This window comes from Alligator mississippiensis, chromosome 3, assembly GCF_030867095.1.
Source record: "Alligator mississippiensis isolate rAllMis1 chromosome 3, rAllMis1, whole genome shotgun sequence".
NCBI classification, from domain to species: domain Eukaryota; kingdom Metazoa; phylum Chordata; order Crocodylia; family Alligatoridae; genus Alligator; species Alligator mississippiensis.
Window position 1 is genome coordinate 276,629,944 of NC_081826.1, and position 27,487 is coordinate 276,657,430.

The window sequence follows — 27,487 nt, forward strand, 5'->3', positions numbered from 1 at the left end:
AAGACACCCTAAACTACGATTGTCATGACCTTTCCTAAAAACCTAAATTACACTGATGCCAGGGGAAAGACTCTTATTGGACTTCAGCTGCCATTAGATTGGGCTGGTAAAGGCACAACAAAAAAATAGAAGCCCTAACTTTGTGTCATTTATATCATGTCAAAAGTATTTGAGATTAGCATTGTAACAAATCCGCCCTACTTTATGGTTAGAACACTGATTCACAAAGCTAACTTCCTGCTGCTAGGAGGACACTGGAGCCACATAGACTGTAATGGTTACATATTAAATCCCTATTTAATTTATTTAGCCAGTCAAATATGTAGGGTGAGTTGGCCAATTACATCTTAACCATACAGAAATCGTACTGCTCACACCAGATTAATGCTATTAAGAAAGCCTAAGGGCATGCTAAATGCAGAGTTGGAAATAGAAACCTACCCCACATCAACAAGTAAACCTGGAGAAAGACATGTCACAAGCTATTTCAATTGTGGATAGAAGGAAGAGAAACAAACACTTCAATCAGGAGTAGCTTAATAGGTCAATTATGTCCTGCATTTGCCTGATAGAATCAAAGTGCAGGAGACTAAAATGGGAATTCGGGTGACTAAATACTCCTCTGAGTCTCTCAGTAACTTGTTTGGATGTCCTGCTGAGGTGCCGGGACATATTTTGAAAACTTCCTTCCTTCCCCTGGTAATGATTAGGGTGTAAGTAAGCCCAAATCACGCAACCAGTGCCAGAATACACAGCTGACAGAACCTTTATTATAAATTATATTGCAAACTGACACACAACTCTTATAGGTTTAGTGTTATTGACGTTGCTAATATGTACTGCCAAATTCTGCTTCCATTACACCATAAAGTCCCATTGGGTATAACAGCGGAGAGTAGAATTTGACTAATTACACGGGGAAGTTAGGAATGTCTGAGAAGAGACTTGTTCAGTGCTTTCCAGTCAATAGCTAGAAAATCCCGTAAGTGCTCTTATGACACAGACTGGTATTTGGCATGTTGATTTTTGTTTGGTTTTGTATCGTTTCGAACATGATGGCTTTCTATTACCTATTGATGACCTTATTTTGTTTATAATTTAACTTTTTTCAAAACACTTCACACACACATTTATTGAGGTCTTCAACTGCATTTGACACATAATATATATTTTCACTTTGATATTTACTCCAAGATAAATTGAGCCTACAGATACATTTCTGTTTAATGTTTTTGTTTCCTTCACCTTGAAATTGTCCATGAGAATGATACATTTGTATTGTGATGTCACAATTGCTTGTGAACACCCTGAAAAACAACATTAATTTATTATATGACTTAGCTAATTTTCTGTAGGTTCACCTCCTAGTTTAGATTGTCATGACCTTTCCTAAAAACCTATTCACATTAAGTATAAAACATTAACCTTAAACATTGTCCTTGTCCATTAGCCATTTATAATCATATACAGAATAAAGGAATGTGCTCCCAGGAAGGAAGGAAGATGGATTTTTTGCTCTTTTTTTCCAAGAAACCCCATGGATAAACCAATGTAATTATATGTTTAAATTACAATTATTATTCAGACATATCTCTACACGGTATAGGGATCCAGTCAGGATATGATCCATGGTAAACAAGGCAGACAAAGTTAGAAGTGAGGCTATGTAAAGCTGTGTGAATAACTGATTTTTCTCTGTTTTCAGAGATGGAAGGAAAAGAAAAGGAAGCAAAAGAAAAAAACACTTATTTTCTCCAAACATTTTGGAAAATTACAAATAGTTAATTTGCAGTTGAACAAAATGAAATAATTACATTTACAGGGAGACTGTAATAACACCATTCACAAACCCAGTGCAGAAAGAAAGGAGGTGCAGAGTGCTTGTTTATAGTCCAGTGGTTAGGAGTTTGAAAAGTGGGATACGTTTCAAATTGGGCAGAAAGGGGATATGAATTCAGGTATCCTATCTCTCCAGGGAACCACTGGGGTACAGGGTGCACCGGGGCCTGGGTGGTGATCTTTGGTAGTTTTGAGCACATGGGCCAAGTCCCACTATTAAAACAAACACGTTGTTCCAACTTTTCTAAATTTTGTTGTCATTCTTTTTATTAGCCAAAAGTATTTGCTAAGCTGCATCTAAAGTCATGAATAGTGTCTGAAACTACATTTGTTGTAAGTAAACTATTCACTAAAATAAGATTTACCCATGTCTACAAATAACTCCTCTAACTCAAGGCATCATGACCTCTCTGCCAAAGTGAGTCTCTCAGTATCTTTCACGACTTAATTCCTCTCTATTACAGCTTGAGTTAGGGCAGAAAATCCTAAAAGAAAGTACAGTTATGAGATAAAATCTCCCCTTCTGGAAGTCTGTCTTTCTACAGGATTGTCATACCACAGAGTCAGTATTTGGACTATGGAAATGTTTAGAGAAAAGTATGTTTTCCCTTCCAAATAAATGTAATGTTCTGTTAAAGAAACAAAGCTGCTTTTTATTTTAATATGTTGGTGAAAAATGTATTACTTTCTGTCTAACCAGGTTCTTGTTAATTCCATACTATATTTCCTTCTTTTACAGTTAAATAATCACCTGACAATCCCCTTTTGGTTCAATACTGCTGCTTTTTCAAGTTTTTTGGAACCTACTTTTTATTTTTTTAATTTTGTCAAAGAACACTGACCAGAGTCCTGTGTAGCCCTGAAGTTTTTTCTAATAAGGTTCCCACAGATTTTTTTATTTGAAAATATTGCCGTGCTCTTTGGATACAGAATGATGTTAACCATACAAATAAAAACACTTTCTCAGGCTTCAATGGTTCAGAGAACAATATTGAAAAAAAATAATGGGCAAAATTAGTACTCTTTTAATAGCCTTTAGACTTAAACCCCTGCATTTTTAAGTATTTGTCAGATATTTTCATAGCATAGTGTAATACTATAGTATTGGTATATACTATGTTTAAGAAACACAAAGGCAATATAAAGAGTCACATTAAGATCCCACTTTATATCAGTTCTGTCTTGTTGGAAACCGGTGGTTATCAAGGCCAGTCCCAAGTCCAAGACCAAGACACAGCATTGACTCTTGGCCTGTTAGAGAGAGGTGGCGAGGATGAGAGACAGGAACAATTATACACCCACAACGATTGACAATAACAGTCCATCCTCAGAAGGAGTTTGGGGCTACAGTGGTAGTTAGGTACCCACACCTGAAATTTAAGTCCTCAAAATTCCCCACTCTGTCACATAACCCTGGAGTTTAGCTACCTTAAGAGTTTATACACCTTCTGCCTTTACCAAGGAGACCATTGGCTCAGCTGCTTAGAACTGAGGGTTGCACTGAGTCACCTCAAGATGAGGTGAAGTTCCTCTCTCAGAAGTAGAGCTAGATGCTTGGTCCTTGACTCAAGACCACAGAGAAATAGGGAAGGCAAGAGACCAAAAAGCTGGGGTCTCAGAGTAGGAAGGAGCTCAGGCTTCTCCCTTGCTCTAAAACCTATACCTGTCCTGGCTTCAAGGGGTACTCTCAGAGACCATACCAGGGCAGCAAGCAATGCTCTCCCACACCCCTCCCAAGAAGGGACTCCATAACACAAGGATAGTGCCCGGAAACACAAGAGAGGCAGTGATGAAACTACTGTCCTTTATTCTGTTTTCTCTATTATATAACCAGGCAAACTGAAAAAACAAAATACAATGAAGCCTCATTAAAATCACATTACAGTCCGAAAAAACAAAAGCAATCAAATGTTATGATTTCTGTTACTCATTCTGTCACTGAGCTCTGTTCCCTGCATTGACTCTGGATACAAAGAAAACCTAAATTCAAAATCTCTCCTGATAGTTAAAGCCCTCCATGGTATGGTCCCCAGCTAACTGGAAGTTTGCCCCTCACTTTGCGACTGTAAGTCACAGCCCATGACTTCACTGGAAGCATTAAATATTTTCCAGTACTGGGAGATTCAGGTTTTCCAGTACAGAAGCTAGAATGACCCGTCTCAGGTTGATGGAAGGAAGGCACTAGGACCCATGTGCCACCACCCCTTCTCCCCATTTCTCAGTTGCAGCAGGGCATGGGATGCCTATTACCTAACTGTGTCAAGACACAGGCAAAGCTCCCCATTCACCAAAGCCCCCGGCAGCTGACTGTGACATGGAGCAGAGACAGCTTGCCACTGCCAAAGTCACAACTCTATGAACTGGGTCCACAGGCTCTGTAGGCCAGATCTAGCCCATGGGCCATAGATTGCCAACCCCTGATGTAGACAGGTTAGTGTACACTAGAGAAATGGAATGCAGGACACACCAGGCTGGTGGTGGTGGTGCAATGTTTCAAATAAGATGAGAAGCCAGATTCCTCCCTATTCAAGTTCAACAAAAGTCCCATAGAAATTTTCACAGAAGCGGAGTTGTTAGCTCTAGTAACCTTGCTAACTCTGATAAATTAATAACCTTCTACTTACTAAACTTCATTTTTCCTTTGAATAGGCTTTTCTTCACTTTGTATCCTGACCTACAGCAAGTGGTTTGTAGACTGAGGGTGACACCTTCCAACCCAGAAGTGAGAAGTGATCTTTGCAATCAAGAACCTAGTAGATAAGAAAACAAGCATTAAAATTGCTTTTACAACTTTAGTGGAGTCAAAATTACACCCAGGCTTTTTTCTTTCCACAGGACTTGTATTCATTCTAAAGTATGAATGGTACTCTATGACTAAAACATGTCAAATATTTATTTGCCCATTAATGTATGACTCTAGGCCTTATTTATTGCTGTTTCCAAACCCTGCACTGAATAATAAATGATTCATTTCCACATGCACTTTCCTCTGATTGAAACACTGATAGTGCCACAAGCATGCATAAATTTATGTTTATAACTTACCTGGCCAGTACCATGCAGGACCTGTGCCAAATACTCTCTTATATGGGTCAAGTTGTTCTGTGTGGGAGTGAGAGCTATTTTATGGCTAGTCCAAAAATGTGGCACTCCCATAACTAGCAGAATCCCCAAAGCTCACCAATTTCTGCTCCAAATGCAAAAGGCACTCTTTGACCTGCCCTGTCAGATATACTTATTGATCAACATACATACACATACATAACCAGAACCCAGAAGCAAAACCCTACCAAAACTCAGTCTACCTTATCCTACTCATAATTCTCCCTCTGAAGAGGACAAGAGAAAGAACAAGATGCTCATCACATCAATTAAGGCATACTTGGTAGAAGCTCAGGTATAAAAGTGAAGATGGTATAAAAAAAACCATAAGTAGAACTCAGGTTTTGAAGGTCAAGGCCCACTATTTTAAAGTAGAAGACAATCCTTTCTCTGCCTTCACTCACCTGTTTCATTCACCACTCACCTTCCAATTCCTTCAGTAATGAGGAAGAAGTCTAGAAATGATGGTATCTTTCCCGATGCACCTTTGATTTTTTTCCATAAGCACCACCCATCTGATGCACTGAATCAAATCAGGGCCTTGTGGAAAAAGTAGTTTGCAATTATGTAATAAAAATTAACTTTCTGCATGTAAGAGGACACAATTCAGGTTGCCTATCCTAACAGTCAAGTACCGTATTTATTCAATTCCAGGACAAGCTCCCTCTCTCCTCCTCCCCCTCCCCCTCCCATTCATCATGGAGAAAACAAAGTGCTGTCTTAGAATCAAGTATCAGACCACCCAAGCTGGGAGCTGTGGGGAGAGGCAGTTTTGATAGCCCAGGTTGGTCAGAGACAGCTTCCGGTATCTGGTCCCTGCCCAGCTCCTCTCCCCCATTTCCCTGGCTGGCAGGGAGCAGATGCTGGAAGGATGAATCTGCATGCCGTTGTTGTTGTTCCCAAGAAGAGCTGAACTCCCTGCACAGCCACTCCCCATAGCTCCCAGTTGGAGCAGTCCAACTCCCAGCTGATATAGGCATGGGAGGATCCCCAGAGCTGCTCCTCACCTGCTCCTACACCACATTGGACAAAGCAGCTGAGGTAGATGCGCAGACTCCTCCTTCCAGCTTACTCCTGGTCAGAAGCGGGGTGGAGGGAAAGGACAGCCAGACAGGGAAGGAGGAACCTGCACACCACTCACATTACTCCCACCTGAGCCAGATGCCTTATACAGCTGCTCCATGCAGCAAGAGCAAGTGCAGGTCAGGAGCAGCTGTGGGGCAGATCAGCTGGAAACAGCAGCAGAAGGCTGGAGCAGGAAGCAAAAGGTGGGGCATGCACAGAAACAAATGAGGGGGCAGGCAGGGGGGAATAAGTAGGAGAGGGAAAGCAGCAGGGGTCAAGCCACACCACTTGCCTCCCCACCACCTGCTCCCTCATTGCTTGCTCCCCTGCTGCTGCTTTCCCACCACATCAGTGGGGAGGATGAATTTAAGACAACCATGCCACCCAATATTAGATTCTAGATGTGGAAAATTATGACAGATTTATAATTGTCCATGTCTGGAATCCAGTTATTGGGGGAAGTCATCTTAGATTTTATATTGTCTTGGATTTGGGTAAATGCAGATCAGTGGGCCTCCAGGGTTGACAATCTGCATTCTTTGAACCCAAGATATTCAGCAGTTCAGCATATACCCTCACCACTTGAGATCAATAGTAACTGCACTGGTTGCTCTCTCAAATAGATTGTTGACCTCTGCAGACCAAGCACTGGGAGTGCAGGGAGGGGCGTGTTACATGCTGAAACAGTGAAAATGAGACACTCGGTCTTCTGTTAGTTGACCAAACATGCATTCCTCCCTTAAACTAAACATAATCAGAGTAAGATCTATTCTTATCTGGTTCTATAAAGTGCTACAGTTCTTCTGATAAAAATCATTAGCATTGGGAAAACTACCTATTTCTCTCTTAAAAAAAGAACAAACAACAACCATCACCAACTAGGCTAAGTACAGACATTCAAAAAGCCCAAGTCTAAATTGATTCAATCTTTGCAGGTTAGTCTAACCTGCGTAGATTGAACCGAGAAGCAAGTGAATAGACATTCACTTTTGATTCTGGAAATGCAGCCACATGCCTGCAGTGGCCTAAGCCAGAAGCTGAGGGGTGCTAGAGTGAGCCCTCCCTACCCTTCCTCCATAGCTGGGCCAGGGGAAGCTGAGCTGAGGGAAGGGGGGCAGCCAGCCCCCTGTAGGCCTGAGTATGATTGGGAAGGGGTTTAAACCCCAACCCTGGCCTGCAGGGACCCCAGCTGGGGTGTGCCTGGAGGGGAAGGGGGGAAGCAGCCCTTGCCAGGATTTGGGGGAGGAAGGTGAAAGAGTGGGACCAGGTCCTGGCCTCTAACCTGATGCCAGCCTGGCATGCCCCTCTAAGGCAAAGGGGTAGGGAGAGGAAGTGCTTTATTCCCATCTCCCTCCCCTGTCCCCCCCAAGACCCCAATCGGGGTCTGCCTGGCCAGGGCACAGCAGCCTCTGTCAGGATCCCTCCCTGCTCTGGGGTGGGGGCATGGCCAGACACCAGCTGGCATGGTGCCCTAAAGTGAAAGGGGCAGGGAGGGATTTATTTCCCTCTCTGTCCCCTCTCCCACTGGGGGACCACAGCTGGGGTCTTCCAACCCCAGCCACTGCCTCTGCTGCTCGCCCCTGGCCAGGCAGACCCTGGATGGGATCCCCTGATGGATAAACCCCCTCCCTGCCCACTTTGCCTCAGGGAGCCATGATGGCCAGCGTCTGGCCACACCACCACCCCATCTCTTGCTAAAATGCAGAGGGGCAGGGACAGCCCTGCTCTCTGGAGCAGACAGCACAGCCCAACCCAGGGATGAAAAGCATTCTGGGATGCTGAGAGACTTCGATTTAACTTAAACTAGGAAGGGATCTGGATCAGAAGTTCCATAAACCAATTTAACCTCAATCAGTTAAGTCTGATACTACACTGAACCAAATTTTTCTTAAACCAGTTGTGGCCATTTTGAAACTAGTTTATGTGCACTGAACATCTGTTCTGTTACAGGTTTAAACCAGTTTCTTATCACTTAAACTGGTTTACGTGCAACTTCTGTCCTTAGCCCTAGAGGTCTTTTCATTAGAACTTTCAAAATTATTCAACTTGAGGCAGAGACCAGATTTCCCTCTGAACAGTTAAAAGCCTGACAAACTTACAAGCAATTGAAACCAGTGGATGAAGCAGACTTAAAACAGCAGTTGCTATGAGGACTTGTGGTTACTCATATCAGTACCCTCTGTAAATGTATTGACAATAAATGTTTGCATTATAATAGAGAGATATACTATATTCAAACTGTCCATTTTATCTAGTATTGTAGTAACTAGTATAAATATCTAGTTTTTATACTAAACTAGTTTCACTTTTTCCACCTTTCGTGGTCATGAAATAAAGTCAATTCTGGATGGGAAAGGAGGTGAGAGATACTTGACACTGAAGAGGATAATTAACTAACATATTAATTTTTTTTCTACATTATTCACAATGGGAAAACATGACCATCAAGGTAAGCATTTCATTTGAAGGTCAAGACAGCAGAAGTTCTAACTAAACAAAAATAAATCTTTAGAACTGTCGGGACCGAGGGTCGGTCTGAGGCCCGTAGCCTAGACCATCAGGTGGGGTTTTTCCACGACGGAGTAGAGTTAGGCACGGAAGCGTATTGGTTTTATAAAGAAAGCTTTACTTACACTGCCAATGGTCACAGTGCAGGAAGGAAACTTGCTTGAGTTGCAGTTGAGTTGAGTTGCAGTTGCACACAAACAAACACAAATGAGATCTCTTCCGAAACGCGCCGAACCGAGATGAGTCGTCGATATACAACTCCACGAGCGCTTCACACGGGGGATACATCAAATTTACACTATGACCGGGAGTGGCTAAGAGCTGATCAGGCCTCTCTGTCCTCCTCCAAGACACACGCGGAGTTTGCTAGGCTCCATAGCGCGCTCAGAGTTCCCCACGAGATGGTTGTGGAGTCCTCCAGCTTGGGCGGAAACTGCTCTGACCTTTTATACGGCTAGCGAGCCAATTGCTAGCCACCACATAGGAATAATTTAGAATCAGCCAATAATGGGGTACGAATTTGCATGTGTGTGGCGGGAACTCTTTGCACCGGGTTTTCTCTTTGCAGCTGAGAAATCCACCGTGCAAAGAAAGCTCCATGTGGCAGGAAAATTCCAATGTGCCGAGGCACTAAAAATCATTGGGTTATGATAAGAACCAAATGAAATTTCTCTCAAGTTTTATCTTTTGGGGAGACTGGAAAATAAATTTATAAGCCAGTTGAAAGTGAACGGTTCCATAAACATTAACAAGTCCAGGAAGATGAATAGGTGCATGACAAACCACTGAATTATTGCACCATTGAGCAAGCGTTTATAGAAACAGAGCAAGTGTTTATAGAAACAGAATAAAAGATATCAGATTTACCCAAAGAACATGTCTGCCTATAGAAACAAGATATTTGACTGATAACTAATGTTAGGCCAAACAGGTTTGTTAACAACCTGTCATGGCTGAAATTTGGTCATTGTAGATCCTGATCAAGGCTCAAACTTTCTTGATCACAGGCACTTCTCTTACTGATTAAAGTTCTTAACTTTTCCATACTCTCTTAAATTCAAAATCCATCTGCCACAACTAGAAAGCCTGTAAAAGAAGAAAAAACCTGAATATTTTTTGATTTGCGTGACTAACAACTTGCTGTGCTTAGTCCAGTTAGACTACAATGCAAAATCTGAAAACAGCTGAGATGAATAAGGAAGCTGTATCTGAGGTCAGTTCAAGTCTTTTTTCAATTCCTTGTCCCACCAGTAATTAATTGCTGACATGAAGCTTTATTTCTGTGCAACACATATACACTGAACTTGTGAGAAAGAAGGACTGGGGACTTGGTACCAATTTCTGGCCAGATTCCAAGTACGACAATTTTATTTTGTTTCTCTCTAATTTCAGGTAGAAACAAATCTCTTCTTCCCCTTCTATCCCAAGGTGATGAGTAACAACACTGTTACTATCACTTTCCGTCCTAGAGGGGATGGACTTTGTTGGGTCATGAACTTAACCACAAGCACCCAAATGGTGGTCCTGGGCAGCTAGACTTAAACGTACATTTCTGTAAAGGGATTACACACAGACAGTCTGTGCCCCAAAAATGTAATGAGATGCCAAGTAAAGAGACAACACTTCAGTCTGCTCAGATTCATCTAGCATCTGGTGGAGGAGGCACAAACATCAGTCTTGGGAGTTTCCAAGCAGGGTTGTGACATGGATAAGTTGTGCATAGGAGCTGTGCTGAATCAGAACATGCTTCGCTTGCCCTCATCATATCCGTTCCTGACAAACATTGCCCACTTTGGGGCAACAGCAATAGACCCTCTTGTAGTTGGAGTTAGCAGATTGCCATGGAAAGTACATCCTCCCACTCTGGAGGACTTTACAATGCTGGGACCTGGTGCTTAATTGGACAATGCAGAAACTGGATGCAGAGGATGGATCTGGGCTGCAGGTGTGAGCTGGATCAGATAAGTCAAAGAATCATAATACAAAATAAATTAGATACACTATTATACATCTTTTCAGCATCTTAACTGGGGCAACGTAAATTTAATATATCATGTGCCGTTCTAATCAATGGACTGATTAAGCAAAGGCTTCTTTTCAACACAGATCAGTTTCAGTAACATAAAGAAGCTGAATACTACATGAAAAAATTATTTACTAAGAGCTATTTGAACAAGAAGAAATTTGATAAAACGTTCATTTGTTCTGCAAAATTTCATACATCATCTTTTTAAAACAGCTCTATATCTAAACAAAGGATACTCCAGAGACAACTTAAATCATTTGCAAGAGTCTGTCTTTCATCTATAATTCCTGCTAAAATCAGACAGAGATAAAGTGCATCTTGTAAATCTCAAGGCAGAGAAAACAGGGTTAAACACAAGATTATTTTCCCATGAAACTGAAATGCCGTTACTGGCAATTTTTCCCATGTAACAGAAATTTTACCTTTTCTAGCCTTGTAAATTATTAAATCATAAAAACAATGTAAATTTCTGGTAATATGTTATTTTAAGATAGTTACATTTAATCACAAAAAATATGGTTACATATGGCTATCTATAATTTTTTTCCTGGTTATGTATATCTAGTTTGTTTTTTGCCCAGTCCCAATAAATTAGGCAAGACATGTAATGGCATGTCCATCTTCTGCCACAATCGAGTATAGATGGTTACATGGCAACATAGGAAGGAGTACAGATTGAGTATAGATACATGTATGGAATCCCCACCTGTCCCAGAAGCCTTTAACAGAGGTAAAGTCACTAAGTCCGGTCTTTCATAAACTAATGATGGAAAATGCAGAAATACTGCTTGTTACATCAAGTCTCACTACAACTCAGGCTCTCTCTACACCACCAAAAATCATCATGAGTTACCTAACTTGAGTTATAACAGCAGTGAAGATGCAGCATCATGGGTTTTTAAACTCTGGATAGAAGCCCAAGTTCAACCCCAAGCTCTACAATAGGCTAAAGTGGCTTAGCTCATTGAGGTGGGCTAACCCAGGTTAAGGGCATATGTTTAGTTATGCCCTTAGTCTGCTAACATCCATTCAGTTAGAGGTATGATAGGATCAAATCCCCAATCCTAGCAATCACACCTCCTGTCATACCACATGTGCATAGCACGAGGTGAAATTGTGGGTTCAGGGATTAGATCTTACCATACCCTATTGCCTATTCAGAGGGACCCTGGAATCATGATCCCAGGCTCCCCCTACACTGGCAATCAGCAAGCCATGTGGGTAGCCAGTGCACCTGCAGCTAGGAGCACCAGTCAGCTGCTTCATGCTCCCAGCCCAGGAATGCACTGACAACATGTTAATGTAAGGCATGATGGGAACCAGCCATAAAATGACGTTGCATATATTGTGTAATCATTCTATAGTTTATTTATCTATCACACCATTAATTACATGAATTTGCTGACAGGTTACTACTGAAGATGTGATTAACTGGTTAATCACATCTAAGTATAACATATGCCAGGGCCTTAGACTCTCAGTGCTTTAGAATGACTCCTATTCATACCCAAATAAACTCACACTGTTAAACTCTACAACTCACTATTGGGGCTGACTGAATTGTATAGGGATGGACAGTATGTCTCCCCACTGCCTCAAAAACTGTTGCTCTGTAGCCACACAGTCCAATTCTGCTCACAGTTTCATGTCCTTTCTTCCCCAAATATTCTTTACAACATCTATTTTATTAACTTATTACATGCATTACAGTAGTGCCTGAAGGCTCCATTATGATAAGCACTCTGTATCCAGAATGAAATATAGTCCCACTCCAACATAATTTAAATCCAATCAACAGACAAGAATGTGTAACAAAGAAAGGCAACACGTATTTTTTCAACAGATCAACATGGTCATTATTAATTTTAGACATATTGAAGAGACAAACTGTGAAGAAAAGTCTTTGGACAGTCTGAACACGGCAGGGATACTGTACAAGCATGTCTCATACAGATAATTAGGAATTGATCCTACTTCCATTCAAGGCTGAATGATGTAGGCTCAAACCCTCCAAGCATGTTTGAATTCTGTTTGAATGGGAGAATACTGGGTAGTTATTTGGAGTATTTATATAGAACCTAAGATTTGCCTCATTTCAGAAGAAACAAAAAAACTAGCATTTAGCTAGCAGGTGGTGTAAAACAAAGTGCAGTGTACACTACTGGTGGAGGAACACGTTATATTTTAAAATAAATGCTATTATGAAAAAGTCATATTTGTGAAGTTCAGATTGCAAAAGCAATGGGAAATTGTATGAAGAAAGAGAGAGGTATTGACTGAAGGCTGATAAGTAATGTTATCAAACAAGAAAAAAAAGTATTTTCAGGATGCTATTTCCCTCATTTAATCTATCTACACAGTGCATGTGTTCGGTCTCTGTGTCTAGTCATTTTTTATGTAATCCTAAAAGAAGTACTTCCTATATTATGCATCAAACTCAAAACTATATTGATTTTAAAATAAGAAATATGGCAGAGACTTTAGCTCCTAATAAGGTAAGGAAGAGTATTTTGAAGCAGTTTGTTTTGGAAAAGGAACATTACATATGCCCAAAATCATTAAGGTTATTATGCCAACCCCAAATAATTGCAATAGTGGATCAAATTCCATTCAAGTTCACCCTTCTCCCAAACTTCTAGCATGGAAGCTTACTGAACCACTTCTCCTGGATCAGTTGACTATTCTAGACTGATTCTGCAACTAGACTTACTTTTTGCGTGCATACAGTTTCATTCATAAAACCGCTTACAAGGATCAAACCCAGAAAACCAAACAATGGGATCACGGTAAATTCTGGAACTTAAGGAGCAGTTCAGTAATTCCCATTTCTCATTCCACAATCACAAGCTCTTTGCACGTGTGTTTTCTTAGGCAACCATTCTTCACTAGCGAATGTAGTATTATCAGTAAGCACCAGTCAGAAAGATGTGTTATCATGAACAAGACAACGTTTAGCTTTTTCAGTGTCCTAAGAGTTGTTTCTTTAACAGTGATGTGTGCTTTTGGGGAGTTCCCATGTTTGTCCTCAGAACGGAACAGAAGCTTTTAGTTATGGATAAAGGTTTTATAGATGCTTTGTTTGATTTAAAGCTTCAGAAAGATAGATCAATATTTGGGTTTAAACCTGCAAACATTTGCATATGCTTAATTTCATATATTGACAGCGGCACCACCCATTTCAATGGAACTATTCTTGGGTGAGATCTTGGCCTGACTGAAGTTAGCGGCCAATAGGGCTGTGCGAAACAACACCGTTTCATTTCACCTTCCATTTCACAATGACAGTGTTTAGTTTCATTTCAAAACCACTGTTCCATTTCATCTCATTGAAACTGTTTCACTGTTTCCACGCTGTTTTGACGTTTTGCTCATAGGCTATAATGGGGAAGCATGAAGCTGCCTATAACTTAGTCATTTCTTTCCTGATGTGGAGGACACTTGCAGGGATGGTATTGCCTTCTGGGGCCAAAAAGCCTGTCAAGGTTCAGGGAGATAGGTGCAGGGATTTCTGGGAAACTGGACCTTGAAGTCTTGAAAGCAAAACTCATGTCACGTGTATGTGTTAAAGGCACAGAGGGGTGAAAACTGCAGGGATGGTAGCCCCTGCTGAGGCCACAAAGCCTGCCAGCTTTCAAGGAGATAGGTGTAGGGTTTTCTCGGAAACTGCATCTCAAACTGTTCAGAGCAAAGCTTGTGTCACTTGTAAGTGTGAAGACACAGAGAAAGCTCAGTTCAAACAATGCTTTTTATGCTGTTTTTCCACCCCTCCCCCAGAGCACTGGGAGTGGAAGGGACCTCAGAAAAGGATCACAGTCACTGGCCAGCTACACAGTCAATATGACAGCAGTCCTTTCCTGCTCTTCCCCCTCCCTCTCCTTAGTTTCTCTTTAGCTGCAAGCAAGACCACCTTCAAAACTTGAAACGTTTAAAAACATTTGAATTGTTTCAACTGCCCTCATTTTGTTTCAAGGCTGTTTTGAAGCCTTTCATTTCATTTTGATTTTGCTGTTTCGAGTTCAAAGCAAGTCAAAACAGTGTTGAAACAAAACAGCCAGAAAAATTTCATACAGCCCCAGTGGCCAACTCTCACTGAATTTAATAGGATTTTATACTCAGAGCATAATATAAACATATGTCAAGTCTTCAGGGGTTGGTATATAATTAATTCAAAATACCCACTAGGCATGCCTTTGGTAGCCATGGCGATCTGAGAAAGAGAAATGTAAAACTTGAAAATGGTTGGTTCAGATATAACTTTTATTAGACCAACTAAAAAAAAAAAATCACAAAAATATTATCTTTTTCTGCAAGCTTTCAGGAACACACACCTTTCCTCGGGCTCAGGGAGAATTAAAGATGGTAAAAAGTCCCCATGGGTAGAAAATAAACTTCATTTTTGCACACAGGAAAATGATGGTAAAAAATCCCCATTGAAAGCTTGCAAAAAAAGATAATTTCTCTCCCAACATGGCTACCAAATATATCCCTGAAACATGAAAGAGGCCACATTTTAGACAATTTTGGATTTAGACTTCATTGCTGAACAACAAGAAAGATTTCTACACCTGCCTGCCTTTCAGTCATCTGACACCTCCCGGGAAAGAATCCTGCCTTATCTGCACATCAAAGAGTAACTTACAGAGACACACACAGAGGAACAGACTTTCACCTTCAGCTGCCTCTGTGCAAAAATTAAGTTTATTTTCTACCTATGGAGCCTTTTTGCCATCTTTAATTTACCCTGAGCCTGAGGAAGTGTGTGCATGTGTGTGCACGTGCGTGTGCGCCTGGAAGCTTCAGAAAAAGATAATATTTTTTTGCAATTTCTTAATTGGTTTAATAAAAGGTATCATCTCTGAACCAAGAATTCTAGAGTTTTGCATTTCTTCTTCACTGGGCATGTCTACATTTGCCTATTAAATGTACATCAATAAACTCCAGATCTCATTGCTCCTGAGCACCATGTCTTCATGTGTACCTGGGATCACAGCACACTGAACTGGGTCACAGCAGCCCTTCTGGCAGGGGGCCCACGGGGTCAGCCTGCTAGCCTGTGGCTGCTTCAGCATGCTGCAAAAGGACTGGCTGGGGCACAGGAGTGCTTCAACATGGGGCTAACCAGCAGGCAGCTCCTGCACTGAAGTGCCCTCATGGCACAGCCAGCCTGGCAGCCTCTACACTTGCACTGCTGTGGAGTAAAACAACTCCACAGCAGGACAGTATTTGTATTTACAAGTACTATCCTGCTGCAGGATAAATTAGTTTACTCCAGCCTAATAGGGGTGTACATGTGGACACTGAGACGTTTACTGTGCAGCTAATTAGTCTACTGCGCAATAAACTTCACATGCCCATTTGTTCCCCAAAACACTTACTCTTCAGGGTCCAAGACATTATTTATTCATTACATTTTTATTAAGAGCGAGTGTACAACTCAACTAAAACTACAGCATGAACTGTTACTGTCAAAAGTTTTCAAAAACTATGGTACCATCTAGTGGAATCAAAAAGCAGCACAGTTTCAGTCCCAAATAAAATCATTAGAGGAATCTATTCAAAACGTAGCAAAGGGAAAATCTGAAGCACCATCCTCATCCTCCCTGTCCATTTAGTCTGTGGTGTTTATTCCTCACTCATTTGGTCTCATACTCTTGGTTCTGCTATGCAGACACCTGCAAATCTTAACAAAGCCAAACTTGCCTGAGCATTGCACTGGAAAGTATTGCACTACTAGCACAGCACAGCACAGCACAAAACTTCCTAAATCAAACATTTGGTACGCAAAATTTATGCAACTTTCAAGAACTTTTGAGATGGCTAGAAAAATTAAAAATTAAATTTCTGCATAACTTTTGACACCAGATAGCAGGCCTCACTTGGTTGAACATAACTAAATGAATAAATAAAAGTTTATTTGCATAGAATACAGCAATTGAATGACAGAACAAGCTATAAACAACCTATAGATAACAGCACTTTAGTGACAGATTTGATACCCATTGCAAGGTATCATCAGTAGCCTGGTGCAGGTCTTCAGTGCAACTGTTAAAATGATACACAGGATATTCCTCCCCAACATGTGCTATAGCTTGGATTTCACCACACACTCACATAAAATTCCATTTGTGTAGTTTGTAGTTACACACACCTTGTCCATTACAAACCCTGTTCAGTGTTCTCCAGCTCCACCTTGGTAAAGTAAAGCCAGGAGATTTAGGTGTGTGGTCCATGATAAGAAATTTATTATGTCAAATGAGTTCCATTGCTGGATCTATTTTTCCTTGATGTAAAAGTTTGTCATCCAGTTTTTTCCCCATACTCCAAAACGGCCTTCTCATCTTAAGCCTTGGCCTAGGGGGCTCATTAAGTTCCTCAAAAAATGGTAGTGAATTGAATGTAAGCAGTTTTTGTAGACTTGAAGTAGCTTTTTTACTTTGAATATTAGAAGAAGGGAATATGAGATAGAACAGACAGTCAAGAAACAAGAGAAGATCTGCAAATACCTTTTATGAGTCTTACTGTTTCATTCATCTGAGAGTCAATCAGGCTGATTTGGGCACTCTTGCCCCAAACTGGGGCACAATACTCAGGCACTGAATAAACAAGGGCCAGCACTGATGTTCCAAGAACTTCAGCATCACTTCTCCAACTCGTACCATCCAGTTTTGAGATGATGTTATTACATGTGGTGAGTTTATTCTTAATTATTTGTAAAGGATGCCTATTGATGAGATTACAGTCAAGGTGGACTCCAAAATTTATGCTCCGAGTATAATTAGTGTAATCAATTAGAATAATCAATAATGATTCCCCACTAATCTCCGGGATAACTATATCAACTGCAAAGAAAACTAATTTGATAAATCTAAAATATTTGGGGGGATTGTCAGAATCTGATTGACATCAGTTTTTATAATATTACATAAGGTTGTCCAATCATCTTGATCAGTATTCCAGCATGAGAGGGGATGGCTATTAGTAACCAGGATAGTAATACTAATTTCAGTTATAATAAGACAATGCTGGCTATTAAGAAAATATTAAGTATTTCTTCTGCAGCCAGTAAAGGGGTATTGTTATCATCTATAGAGATAAAACAGAGGTCAGGACTACAAGATTGTTTCCATTGTGCTGAATAGAATAATGCTCTTAAGTTTTTCACCATGGATGAACTCATGTCCATTAGCTGTAATGCAGTCCATCAGCTGAATGCCATTTTCATAGTTTGTGGAATATTTCCATAAAGTATAATGAGAACTGAAGTCACCAACATATAATGCCAGATGTTGTTCCATTGAAAGCACATGTGCAGGCCATCTCTGTGAGGAGCGACTTATATGTATTGAGTATATTGAGAGTCTGAATTTCGATTCCAGTCACATGCTGGCCACTCTCCAAAGCAAAAGATTACTTTCTGAATCCATGTGTGAGAGGGGCAGTGAAAGCCCCTCTAAGTATTCCTGGACCCCCACCCCACGCGCCCCAGTACTTACCACGGGGATCCTGATGAGCGGCAGCTGGGAGGAATTGCAGACATTGGCCCTGCGGTTCCAGAGCTGCCTGCAGCTGTGGATCAGCAAGGGACATGGGTGCAGCCTTCAAAAACCGTGGGCTGCTCAAATAGCAGCTGGGAAAATAGCTGGGGAGACGCTGGCGGCAGGAGAAAAGGATGCTGACCCAGAGACACCAGAGGCAGGAGAAGATGACGCTGACCTGGAGACACCGGCGGTGAGGAGGAAGATTGCCCAGCTAAAGGCAAGAGAGGGAGAGCAGGGGGCTCTGACACAGCAGGGAGGAAACTCTAACCAGGGGAGACAGGCATCTCCTAGGAACAACACCACAGCCTCTTCAGAGAATCAAGGTATGGTGGTGGGAGGAACCAGCAGGGAGCAGTTACCCCACACGAGGGGCACGACGAGGAGGCACAAACAACCCGGCATGGGAACCACGCACCCTTCCAAGACAGGGAAGATGGGGAGTGACTCCAGGTCAGCTGGGGGCCCAAGCTGGCCAAACTGAGGAGCCGGACCAGGGTGGGGCACGGGACAGCGGCCCGCCCCCATAGTCACCCAGGGCACAGGGACAAATGGGTCTCTCATCCTTTCCTTCAGTTTTCTTTATTTCTTTGAGCTATAAAAGGGGCACTGGGAGACGAGATCCCAGGGGGCCCTTCGGCAGAGGTCTGAATGATGGTTTCAGTTGAGTTCATCAGAAGCCCTAACTACCTCAATGACAGGGCAGGCTTATATGCTGTAGCTGGCCTGAAGTCAAGGAACCAGCTACAGTGAAGGGTGAACTGACCAGGAAGGCCCAAACTATTCTGAAGTGGGTGAGCTGGGCAAAGAGGAAAAATCATCCAAGGGGAGGCCTGCAGAACGTAGTGTTCCTCTGGGCTATGGAAGTGATAAGGGTGGGGTAAAGGGGAGGTTTGGAGTCCTGCAAAGAAAGAATAGGGATTGAGGCGTCTTCATCCTTGGGGGCCACCTGAAGGGAACTGCCTCCCCAACAAAAAACTTTGAAGTCATGGCACCCAGCTTAAGCCTTACCCTGACATCGCTTGGGGGCAAGGCGCCCAGCAAGAGAAGGCCAAAGGCTTGCAACACCTACCAGTGACATCATGTCTTACATAAGCAGAATGCCCATATTAAATCAAAAAAGGACATAAGGTGTTATAACATTTTTTCAAAGAAAGGAAAAAAGTTAAAAACCCAGAAGTAAATAGAAGACAAGACAACATTCAACAAGAGGTTTACTAAAAACAGATCAAGTCAGATTAATCTGAAACTTTTCTCCCATAAAATAGCTAATTTGCTAGACAAGAAGAATGTGGTAGATTTAATCCATCCGAACTAAAGTATTTGATACACTGCCATATAGGGAATTAATAGTACAGTTGAAGATGGAGACTGATACAAGAATTATGGATAAGAAAATGGTTAGAAGGGAGACCTATCAGAAGAATGATCAGATTAGAGGTGTAAACTCCTCAAAGGTCAATCTTAAAGTCAACAGTGTCATTTACCCAAACGGAGTAGTATACTCAGTGCATGGTTGCCAACCCAAGAAAAAGAAATACTGACAATCTACAAGCCTTTTACTCACAGCCAAACTGTTTTAATGACATGTTTATACTGGTATATCTTTTATATAATGCAACTCTACGAGGCACGGCCCTGCTGCCAGATCCCAGTTAGAAAGGCTGGGTTTCTGTGTTTAACACCAACTAGTTTGGATGTCAGTAAAATATTTTCATTAAAAAAATTCTTGGGTTGGCAATGGTTTTACATTATATGCCCCCCCCCCCCCCCAGGGGTTGCCAATTTACATCTCACTCCCTGATGCCCCCAACTATACCATGCTGCACCCCCCCCCCCAGCCAACCCCTCATATTTACCTCTGCCAGCCTTGATCCCTTTGTCCCAGCATGGATCCCCAGAAAAGCCTATCTGGGACCTGGCAGTATTACAGCCAGCTGGAGACGCAGTAGTACCAGCACCAGCATATGGCTGAGAGAACAGTCCCTGCAGGGAACTGCACTCCTGCTCAGACACCAGATGGCACTGCTGTGTTCTGTCTGTCAGAACAATGTAGCTGTGGCTGCTTAGTGTTTTTACGGACTTTTAGCCTGATTTTTTTTTCCTTGACAGTCAATACATTTATTGGCAGCTGACAACTCTAGCTAAATGAAATGACACAAAGGTGGTATAATCAACACAGGGAGAGCCTGGAATATCCTATCTTGAAGACTGGAACAACAGAAATGAGGTGGGATATAATACAAAGTTCAAGTCATGAATTTAGAAATTAAACAAACATTTTGTTAAAATTTGGAGACTCATTTGTTAGAATGACAGAGGTGGTGGAGTAACAGTATGCAGATTCACTGGTCAACCACAGAATGATTATAAGCTACCAATATGATGATGTCATGATAAAGAGAAATGCAGTCCTAGGATGCATGCATCTAAGTATTTCCAGGTAAGCAAGGGTTCATGCCACTGTTCAAGTTCCTGGTAAAATTTCATCTGAAATAACGCATATAATCCTATTAAGAAAGTTTAAGAAAGCTCATTTTAAACTGGAACACATGCTACTGAAGGCATACTTGGATGTTTAGGGCAATGGAGAGTCTTGTAAGGGTAAACCAGAAAAATCTGACTTGTTTAGAATTATAAGTTGAAGGCAGAGAAGGGCTACATGAAGGGCAGTAAATACCAGGGAGGAAGAATGCTCCTTATCTTAAGTAACTAATAGGGAAGAAGAAGAAATGGCCATGAAAAAACAAATTAGCCTGAGAGATCAAAAGGTGGTTTCTAACCATCAGAGGAGTGATGTTTTTGGAACAGCCTCCCAAACACCAGTCTGTATGTGCTGAACCTGTGTTCTGTTACAGGTATAGACTGGTTTCCAATCATTTATACTAGTAAAAGTGTACTGTCTGTACCTGGCTGTAACTGGCCTAGATTCCAGGATTCACAGTAGTGCCCCTTGGTGGCTGTCTAATGCTCTCCCTGAGACTCCTGGTCACTCCTCTGCCTGCTTTCCTGCCACACCTTGTTCATATTGTACACTGGAGAACAGGAAGCTGCCCAGTCTCCCAGACAATTGCTATCTCACCACCAATTAATGCACTGGCAACACAGGACCTTAGGGGTCTGTTTTGCATCTCCAACCTCCATGCCTATGCCCCACAGGTGTTGCCAATTAACCTTCTGTGGGGCCCTTGGTCCATAGTCTCCATCTCAATCTGTGAATCAGTTGACCAATCTAGTGGGCCCACAGTTCCAGTCCTATAGCCAGTTGTGGCAGTGCACTTAGTGCATCTGATCCTGACCCCCACAGCAGCCTACAAGTGGTGAGAGGGACAAGAAGAGCCTCATCAGACAGGGAACTGACTGGGCTTAGCTGGGAGATAAGCCCATCTTAGAGGCCAAGAAGGACTGGGTTTAGCTGGGAGATAAATCCAGACTATGAACAGAACAGACAGCAAGATCCTGGAGGCTGCTGAAAGAACACCATTAGACAGACTGCAAATGTGGACAGGCCAAGGAAGGGGCTGGGCTTAGACAGGGTATAAACCCAGGCCCTGAGTTGAGCCAGCAGTAGGCCAGGGAAGCTTTTCAGTTGAGCCAGCAGTAGGTCAGGAAGGCTAGCAAGATGACTTTTGCTCCTGGCCTTGAGAGCCACAAAAGGAAGGAGCTCCAGGCAACAGGACAGCAGCTGGGCTCTTGACATGCTGGGATAAGCAACCCTGAGGAACAGGGGAGTAGCACTGGGGCAAAGACAGAGTTGTGCAGGCAGGCAAGTGAGCATGGATTTAGGACTGGAACCAGAGAAGGTTGCAGGGCCAGGAGGGCCACTGCTGGAGACAGAGTCCAGGAGGGCAAGTTGGGCCAAGGGGAGCCTTAAATCTCAGCTGGCTGAAGCAGGGCCAGGGCCCAGGAGAGGCCACAGCCAGAGACAGAGCCCACAAGTCAAGCCAAGGGGATCCTGAGCTCTCAACTAGCCTGAGGTGAGGCCAAGGCCCAGGAAGGGCTAAAAGGTCCAGAAGGGGCCACAGCCAGGCTATGCCAGAACATGGTAGCCCAAGAGGGTCAAGTTTGAGCCAGGTCAGGGGGTTCAGAATTCTGTAGCATTAAGGAGAAGGAAGGCTCAGAGAGCACACCCCGATATAAAAGCACTTGGAGGGACCCAGAGAGAGAAGGGGATCAAAGTATCTATGAGCCCAAAGTCCACGTGGGACTGGGAGTGGGATCAGAAGATGCAAGGGCCGAGAGAGAGAAAAGGCTGAGTGCCCAGGGGTCTAAGAGCCCAGAGAAAGGGTTGTTTTCCCTGTATATTCTCTCAGCTGAGAGTGATAACACCTGTGAGGCTTGGGGTGTGGTGTAGACATAGAAAGGAGCCATGCAGGCAATGACTGTAAGCACCTTGTGGTCATTAGGGCAAGGACAATAGGAATTGGTCATCATTAAAAGGAGATCAGGTATGGGATGTCCTTGGGCAGCCTCCTGTTTATAAGCATAAAATGCAGAAAGGCATGGCAGACAACTGAAGGGGTGACTAGCCCTAGAGAGTGAGCAGGGTAAAAAGAAACTATAATTTTTAGTCTCCAGGAGGTTTGCAGACACCCCTGAAGATTGTAACTTGCTACACCAGCCATCATCTAGATTCTGCACCTTTAAGAGCCCAGAAAAGCTAGACCCAGACCACCTGAATTCACAGTCTGTAAAGGGGCTCCCATCAGCCTCAGTCTCCTGCAGCTCAACCAGCTGCTCTGGTCAATTGTAGGTAGGTTTCTTCTTCCACCCAGGTATGTTCCCTGGGGTTCTCCAACATCCCTAGGTTAGGTCACCAGCTGCAGTGTCCCTGGCCTAGCTAGTAGGGTTGTGCAAAGCTTCAGTAGCCAATTCAATTCAGAGGAGATTCAGCAGAGGAGAATCAGGCAACCCATTAAAAGGTTTGAATAATTTCTGAAGCGTCCAAATGAATTCGGAGATTCAGCCATGGGGAGGGCAGATCAAAGCCCCCACAGTGAGGGAGGGATTGTGGCTGGGGCTGGGACAAGCTGCCAAGCCGCGGCAGGAGGATGCAGGATTTGGGGAGGAGGGCTCTCACCACTGTGCTCCCGTTGCATGCTGCTGGTCCAGGAGATGCTCTTCTGGTGGCTCTCACTCCTCCAGTGGCTCTCACCGGCAAGGGAGCAAGCATGCACCCCCAGATCTACAGAGTGGACTGGCCTGGGTTGTGCTCCAGATGGGTGGTGGAAGGCTGGGGCAGGGAGACACGGGACAGTGCCGCTGCGCTGCTTCAGACAAGCAGCACACAGCGGCAGAAGCCACTCCAGCCTCCCCACTCCTCCCGGACAAGCCAGCTTTGCCCCAGCTGGGTGAGCAGTGGCAGGGAAGGGGAGTGGGTGCGTGCACCTAGATCAGGGGAGGGCCAGCAGGAGAGGCTATGGGGAATTTTAGGGTGGCCACAGCCCCCCAATAGCCCCTGCTCCACTGTGCTCTGAGGGGAGGGCAGAGCCAGGGCTGCGCTCCAGGCAGTGGCTGGGGCTAGCTGCCCAGAGCACAGCCTTGGCTGCACCCGCTCCATGGAGCATAGCCTGCCAGTGAGCAGCTGAGGCTAGCTTCCTAGAGCCACAGCCCACCCCACGCAATCTAGCCCAGCCTGCCCACCCAGATCTGGGGTCACATGCCTACTCCCACACCCTCCCAGACCAGCAGTGAGGGCCACTGGAAGAACAGCTCCTGGACTGGTGGCACACAGTGGTGGGAGCCCCCTCCTCGAGTCCTGTGCCATCTCCCCCCTCCCCCCATCCTGGCTGGGCAGCTTATCCAAGCCCCAGCCCCAATCCCTCCCTCACTGTAGGGGCATTGATCTACCTGCCCCTCTACCCACCACAACAGACTTACCAGCTGGAGACAGCTATGTCCAGCGTCATCAAGGACTGCTGCCTGTATAGTCCATGGCTAAATCTCCAAATTGGTGCCAAATCTCCCGGTCCAAATCAGCTGAATTGAATCAGGATAGTGAGTCAAATCACTGAATTGAATTATTGTCCCTCCAAATCTGCCAAGTCCAAATCCAAACCAAATACTTGCTGCTTCGCACAGGTCTACTAGCTAGCAATTTGTTGTAAGTTAAGTTTTCATAAGTTAAGTAAGTTAGTTAAAGTCATGCATGCTCAGTAAAGGTTGGGTCAGGAGAGCTCTAAAAACATTGAATTCCTGAACCATGACCCCTTCTTCTAGTCTTGAGCACGTTCAGTAGAGTTCAGTTAGGAGCAATGTTGGTGCCAAAAGTATATAAATGACCCTCTGTGATAAGTATGTATCCACAGTTTTGAGCAACAAGAGCATCTCCTGAATGGATTGGATAGGAAAATGATTGATGTAGCCAGCCCCAGAGTATTTGATTGGTTTGTAGAAGTGGTGTGATTTGGAGTGTATAAAAAGGTTTGGTGTGCGAGTGGGATTTTGCAAGATTGATGCATGGGTAAGAGAGTTGGGCTCAGTTGGTGTCTGATATTGTGGGAGTTCAATTGTTCATTATTGTGTGCTCATGTAAGGTTTATGACTGCTGATGCCTGAATCTGTCTGTGTCTGAGTCAACGGTGTTTGGTGTGGAGCTCTGAGAAGAGAGTTTTCCTCTAGGTGTGGAGCAAGACTCCCCAGGTGCCGCCTGACCCAGAACCCTGCCCAGATGACCAAGACTATAGCACAGTCGAAGGAAAGCAAATGAGGGTAACATATTACCCCACCCCTAATTTGAGCAATTGAGTCCCTGAGTAAGAAAAGAATTCCTGGAGGGAGGTGGGAGAGTGAAACAGGGTACCTCACTCCAGTATTGAGTGAGTTTGCTTGAAGTTAAACTGTGGCTGCAAAGTTACTGCAAGTAAGTGTTGGCTACAAAGCACCAACTCACAAGATCATCATAAAATTCTAGTTTACTGGACGGATGCAAAAGTCAGACCATAAACTTGGTGCTGATCCACTCACACACTCACACAGTAGCTAGCTCTGAACGCTAAGCACTGGTGTCAACATATACCTAGCCGCAAGTGCTGGAGTCCACTGTTGATGGCCAGTCGAGGCTTCTTTCAGTATGACATTGCTGCAGAAGGGAGGCACCGGCTGGTCCTTCTGGCTGGACAGGCAGTGTACTGGTCAGGTCAAAGAGGGCACCATGGGGGGGGGGGGTGTCATTCTTTGCTGCCTTTTATCCTTCTCTGGCAGACTTGGTGACTCCCAGTTCTTGGGCTTACCCAATCCAGGGGTCATTGACCTTGAGGGATGTCCCTCTTGGTAGCTGCTGGATGGCAGCTGTCAGCCCCAGGGGTCACATCTGCTTGTACATGCAGTCTCAGGAGTCCGTTGATGAATTTTGATCGATTCACTGCCATGATGAACAGAGCTCTGGAAGTGGTTGATCAGGGAGTATTTCAGCCCCAAGGGTCTGTTTCCAGCATTTATTAGTGCAAACGGGGGCTTCTGTACCTTTAACAATGAAGTTTCCAGGAATTCCTGGCTCTTTATTGATTCTTTCTTCTCCTTGGTCTCTGATTTTGTAAGTGTTAATTGCCACTCATTAACATACTTATCCAGATTAGCTACTGCGTTACACGATCAACCATGATTCATTCAGGGACCTGCTCCATACAGAGATTCCTGCTCTTGCTAACATTGTTACACGATACAACTAACTTTTAAACTTAAAGTACATTTGTAAAAGCATCTACAAGCTCTATTTTCACTACAAATATACCTTATATAGAAATAATAATGATATGATAAAAGAAAAAGAAAGGAAGGAAGAAAAGGTAGAAAAGAGAAAGCATCCCCAAAAGGGGGCAAATACTAAAAGAGGGGCTTCTGCCATATGGAGGAGCTTCACATTTGAGAGGGGGGCAGACAAAAGGGTTTCTTGCTACATAAGGGGGAGAGAGACAGGATATATTTGATCTCTATTTCCCTTTTGTTCCTTGTTGGTATTTGTTTTCCCTCTGTAAGCTTGCTTGCATACATACATTCATTACAGGTTTCCGTGCGTGTGTGGTACTATGTTTATCAGTTCCTGTTAGTTGTTAATAACATATCTTTATGCTGTTCAATTCTGACTGAAGACTGTGATTACAGATTCCCCTCACCAACTGCTGGGGTTAGGTTTCTGAAAGTTCCCATGGTTGGCAAGACAAAAGGCTTATGGGAAAAATGGTACGTGGTGGGCTGATGCGTGGCCATGGAAAACTGGGGTTACTCAAAACTGTGTACCATGGTAGCCAAAATGGTATGTAGAATATTAAGCACGGATGTTCAAAACCATGGCTGGCAAAACCGTGGTTGGTGAGAGAAACTTGTCCATTTGCTAGCCAAAGCCAGGCTGCAGATTTGGGTTACAGGTATTAGGAGACCATCCCCTTTTACTGGGATAGATTATTAGAGGATTAACCCCCCTCAGATGCATAATGAAGAATCTGTCTCCAACACCAGGTCCCCAAGCACCCTGAATCAGGGCCTCCTCCTCCCCAGAGACCAATGGCTCTAGTCCTCTGGATTTCACTCTAATGAAAAGCATATGCCCTCTATCTACAACAAACTCTCAGCCTACCAGCTGCGTACCATACCTTTTCTTGCCTGAGGTCTTATTCTCTCTGCTAGCAAGGCTTCAACATCTCCCAGGCTTTCCAGCTTATCTTCAGCCATGCTTCCCTACCAGCATTCCTGCAACAGTGCTCCTTCACCTTCAGCCTCCTGGGCCAAACCGAGTGATCTGGCTCAGGCCCTCACTTATATTCCATCCCAGCCCTGCCAACTCCTGGTCAAGTGACCATGGCCCCACCAGTCTTCCTGGCAAGTTGCACCAATGACTCCAGTGGAAACTACCAAGGCATCTCTTTGTTGGCCACTGCTGGGAAAGTCATTGCCCATATCCTTGCTAACCGCCTTCTCCCACTTGCAGAAGAAACTTGGTCTGAAACTGCTTTCTGGACATCTTGAGGAACTGCGGATATGATCTTTATAGTACATCAAATCCAGAAGTGTCATGAGCAAAAAAAAAAAAAAAAATCAACCTCTCTAAAGTATTCGATTTTGTAAACTACAAAGCCCTGTAGAAAATCTTGTCCAAAATTGGCTGCCCAAACAAGTTCATCAGTGTTCTGACTTCTCCACGACAACATGTCAGCAAGAGTTCTCAGCAATGGGAATCAAACAGAACCACTTGAGATGAAAACTAGAGTGAAGCAAGGTTGCGTCACTGCTCCAACTTTATTTTCCATCTTCATCTCCACCATAAGGCACCTGGTTGACAGAAAGCTCCCACCTCGATTTGAAATTGTGTATAGGAAGGATGGAAGACTTCAACCTCAACAGACTCAAGTTGAAAACAAAGACCACGACAACATCCATAATGGAACTACAGTATGTGCATGACAATGCTGTCATT

At 43.5% G+C, this 27,487-nt stretch overlaps 1 long non-coding RNA gene across 10 annotated transcripts in view; it reads right to left on the minus strand.

The window, feature by feature from the left end:
* The window catches only part of LOC109285320 (uncharacterized), a 230,422-nt gene that overhangs the window by 114,981 nt on the left and 87,954 nt on the right, over positions 1-27,487 (minus strand). For 5 of the 10 annotated variants that reach the window (XR_002093066.2, XR_002093065.2, XR_009461148.1 and 2 more), the window contains 5 exons: positions 10,777-10,830; positions 8,640-10,466; positions 5,366-5,481; positions 4,464-4,589; positions 752-3,090 (listed from right to left, as the gene is read on the minus strand). This is a non-coding gene — a long non-coding RNA (uncharacterized LOC109285320). Of the gene's footprint in view, positions 1-751; positions 3,091-3,621; positions 3,679-4,463; positions 4,590-5,365; positions 5,482-8,639; positions 10,467-10,776; positions 10,831-27,487 lie in introns of those variants that run through there. The other 5 variants (XR_009461153.1, XR_009461151.1, XR_002093075.2 and 2 more) reach the window with 3 other exon arrangements.